Source organism: Ricinus communis, chromosome 1 (assembly GCF_019578655.1).
Source record: "Ricinus communis isolate WT05 ecotype wild-type chromosome 1, ASM1957865v1, whole genome shotgun sequence".
NCBI lineage: Eukaryota > Viridiplantae > Streptophyta > Magnoliopsida > Malpighiales > Euphorbiaceae > Ricinus > Ricinus communis.
This window is the reverse complement of record NC_063256.1, coordinates 15,277,195-15,281,951: the sequence shown is the minus strand read 5'-3', so window position 1 is coordinate 15,281,951 and position 4,757 is coordinate 15,277,195.

Here is a 4,757-nt window from a genome sequence, read left to right as displayed (position 1 = left end):
TTGTATTCTAATATTGACAAATATGCCCCTCTTACGCAGTTGTTTTCTCATATTGATAAATATACCCCTCTTACGGGGTTATTTTCTGATGTTGATAAATGTACCACTTTTTTAGGGTTGTTCTCTCAGGCTGAAAGAGATACCGCTCATACGGGGATGTCTTATAATATTGACAGATATACCCCTCTTACGGGGTTATTTTCTCATATTAAAAAATATACCACTTTTTTTTGAGGTTATTTTCTTATGTTGAAAGATATATCCCCCATACGGGGTTGCTTTCTATGTTGACAAATATACCTCTCTTACGGGGTTGTTTTTTCATATTGACAATTATACCACTTTTTTAGGATTGTTTTTTGATGTTGAAAGATATACCCCTCTTACGGGGTTGTTTTCTAATATTGACAAATATACCCCTCTTACGGGGTTGTATTCTAATATTGACAAATATGCCCCTCTTACGGAGTTGTTTTCTCATATTGACAAATATACCCCTCTTACGGGGTTGTTTTCTCATGTTGACAAATATACCACTTTTTTAGGGTTGTTCTCTCAAGCGGAAGAATCACAGCTCTTTGCAGGTGTCTTCAATATTGACAGACATACCCCTCTTACGGGGTTGTTTTCTCATATTAAAAAATATACCACTTTTTTTTGAGGTTATTTTCTTATGTTGAAAGATATATCCCCCATACGGGGTTGCTTTCTATGTTGACAAATATACCTCTCTTACGGGGTTGTTTTTTCATATTGACAATTATACCACTTTTTTAGGATTGTTTTTTGATGTTGAAAGATATACCCCTCTTACGGGGTTGTTTTCTAATATTGACAAATATACCCCTCTTACGGGGTTATTTTCTCATATTGAGAAATATGCCACTTTTTTAGGATTGATTCCTCATATTGAGAAACATATCCTTATTCCGAGGTTGTTTTCTAATATTGACAAATATACCCCTCTTACGGGGTTGTTTTCTAATATTGACAAATATATCCCTCTTACAGAGTTGTTTTCTCATATTGACAAAGATACCACTTTTATAGAGTCATTTTCTCATGTTGAAAGATATACCCCTCTTATGGCGTTGTTTTCTAATATTGATAAATATGCCCTTTTTACGGGGATGTTTTCTCATATTGACAAAGATACCACTTTTTTGGGGTTGTTTTCCCATGTTGAAAGATATGCCACTTTTTTGGGGTTGTTTTCTCATGTTGAAACATATACACCTGTTACGGGGTTGTTTTCTAATATTGACAAATATACCTCTCTTATGGTGTTGTTTTCTCATATAGACACTTATACCACTTTTTTTGGATTATTTTCTCATGTTGAAAGATATACCCAACTTACGGGTTTATTTTCTAATATTGACAAACACACCCCTCTTACGGGGTTGTTTTCTCATATTAAGAAATATATCACTTTCTTCAGGTTATTTTCTCATGTTGAAAGATATATCCCCCTTACGGGGTTGCGTTCTAATATTGACAAATATACCCGTCTTACGGGGTTGTTTTCTCATGTTGACAAATATTTCACTTTTTTGGGGTTGTTTTCTCATGTTGAAACATATACACCTGTTACGGGGTTGTTTTCTAATATTGAAGAATATACCTCTCTTATGGTGTTATTTTCTCATATAGACACTTATACCACTTTTTTTGGATTATTTTCTCATGTTGAAAGATATACCCAACTTACGGGTTTATTTTCTAATATTGACAAATACACACCTCTTACGGGGTTGTTTTCTCATATTAAGAAATATATCACTTTTTTCAGGTTATTTTCTCATGTTGAAAGATATATCCCCCATACGGGGTTGCTTTCTAATATTGACAAATATACCCGTCTTACGGGGTTGTTTTCTCATGTTGACAAATATTTCACTTTTTTGGGGTTGTTTTCTCATGTTGAAAGATATAGCCCTTTTACGGGGTTGCTTTCTAATATTGACAAATATACCACTCCTATGGGGTTGTTTTCTCATGTTAACAAATATACCACTTTTTTAGGGTTGTTTTCTCATGTTGAAAGATATACCCCTTTACGGGGTTGTTTTCTAATATTGACAAATATGCCACTCTTACGGGTTGTTTTCTCATATTGACAAATATACCACTTTTTTCATATTGTTTTCTCATGGTGAAAGATATACCCCTCTTACGGGGTTGTTTTCTCATGTTTAAAGATATATCCCCATACGGAGTTGTTTTCTAGTATTGACAAATATATCCCTCTTACGGAGTCGTTTTCTCATATTGACAAAAATACCACTTTTATAGAGTCGTTTTCTCATGCTGAAAGATATACCCCTCTTACGATGTTGTATTCTAATATTGACAAATATGCCCCTCTTACGGAGTTGTTTTCTCATATTGACAAATATACCCCTCTTACGGGGTTATTTTCTGATGTTGATAAATGTACCACTTTTTTAGGGTTGTTCTCTCAGGCTGAAAGAGATACCGCTCATACGGGGATGTCTTCTAATATTGACAGATATACCCCTCTTACGGGGTTATTTTCTCATATTAAAAAATATACCACTTTTTTTTGAGGTTATTTTCTTATGTTGAAAGATATATCCCCCATACGGGGTTGCTTTCTATGTTGACAAATATACCTCTCTTACGGGGTTGTTTTTTCATATTGACAATTATACCACTTTTTTAGGATTGTTTTTTGATGTTGAAAGATATACCCCTCTTACGGGGTTGTTTTCTAATATTGACAAATATACCCCTCTTACGGGGTTGTATTCTAATATTGACAAATATGCCCCTCTTACGGAGTTGTTTTCTCATATTGACAAATATACCCCTCTTACGGGGTTGTTTTCTCATGTTGACAAATATACCACTTTTTAGGGTTGTTTCTCAGCGGAAAGAATCACGCTCTTGGTATCTTTCAATATTGGACATACCCTCTTCTGGGGTTGTTTTCTCATATTAAAAAATATACCACTTTTTTTTGAGGTTATTTTCTTATGTTGAAAGATATATCCCCCATACGGGGTTGCTTTCTATGTTGACAAATATACCTCTCTTACGGGGTTGTTTTTTCATATTGACAATTATACCACTTTTTTAGGATTGTTTTTTGATGTTGAAAGATATACCCCTCTTACGGGGTTGTTTTCTAATATTGACAAATATACCCCTCTTACGGGGTTATTTTCTCATATTGAGAAATATGCCACTTTTTTAGGATTGATTCCTCATATTGAGAAACATATCCTTATTCCGAGGTTGTTTTCTAATATTGACAAATATACCCCTCTTACGGGGTTGTTTTCTAATATTGACAAATATATCCCTCTTATGAGTTGTTTTCTCATATTGACAAAGATACCACTTTTATAGAGTCATTTTCTCATGTTGAAAGATATACCCCTCTTATGGCGTTGTTTTCTAATATTGATAAATATGCCCTTTTTACGGGGATGTTTTCTCATATTGACAAAGATACCACTTTTTTGGGGTTGTTTTCCCATGTTGAAAGATATGCCACTTTTTTGGGGTTGTTTTCTCATGTTGAAACATATACACCCTGTTCTGGGGTTGTTTTCTAATATTGACAAATATACCTCTCTTATGGTGTTGTTTTCTCATATAGACACTTATACCACTTTTTTTGGATTATTTTCTCATGTTGAAAGATATACCCAACTTACGGGTTTATTTTCTAATATTGACAAACACACCCCTCTTACGGGGTTGTTTTCTCATATTAAGAAATATATCACTTTCTTCAGGTTATTTTCTCATGTTGAAAGATATATCCCCCTTACGGGGTTGCGTTCTAATATTGACAAATATACCCGTCTTACGGGGTTGTTTTCTCATGTTGACAAATATTTCACTTTTTTGGGGTTGTTTTCTCATGTTGAAACATATACACTGTTCTGGGGTTGTTTTCTAATATTGAAGAATATACCTCTCTTATGGTGTTATTTTCTCATATAGACACTTATACCACTTTTTTGGATTATTTTCTCATGTTGAAAGATATACCCAACTTACGGGTTTATTTTCTAATATTGACAAATACACACCTCTTACGGGGTTGTTTTCTCATATTAAGAAATATATCACTTTTTTCAGGTTATTTTCTCATGTTGAAAGATATATCCCCCATACGGGGTTGCTTTCTAATATTGACAAATATACCCGTCTTACGGGGTTGTTTTCTCATGTTGACAAATATTTCACTTTTTTGGGGTTGTTTTCTCATGTTGAAAGATATAGCCCTTTTACGGGGTTGCTTTCTAATATTGACAAATATACCACTCCTATGGGGTTGTTTTCTCATGTTAACAAATATACCACTTTTTTAGGGTTGTTTTCTCATGTTGAAAGATATACCCCTTTACGGGGTTGTTTTCTAATATTGACAAATATGCCACTCTTACGGGTTGTTTTCTCATATTGACAAATATACCACTTTTTTCATATTGTTTTCTCATGGTGAAAGATATACCCCTCTTACGGGGTTGTTTTCTCATGTTTAAAGATATATCCCCATACGGAGTTGTTTTCTAGTATTGACAAATATATCCCTCTTACGGAGTCGTTTTCTCATATTGACAAAAATACCACTTTTATAGAGTCATTTTCTCATGCTGAAAGATATACCCCTCTTACGATGTTGTATTCTAATATTGACAAATATACCCCTCTTACGGGGTTGTTTTCTAATATTGACAAATATACCCTTCTTACGGGATTGTTTTCTCATATTGAGA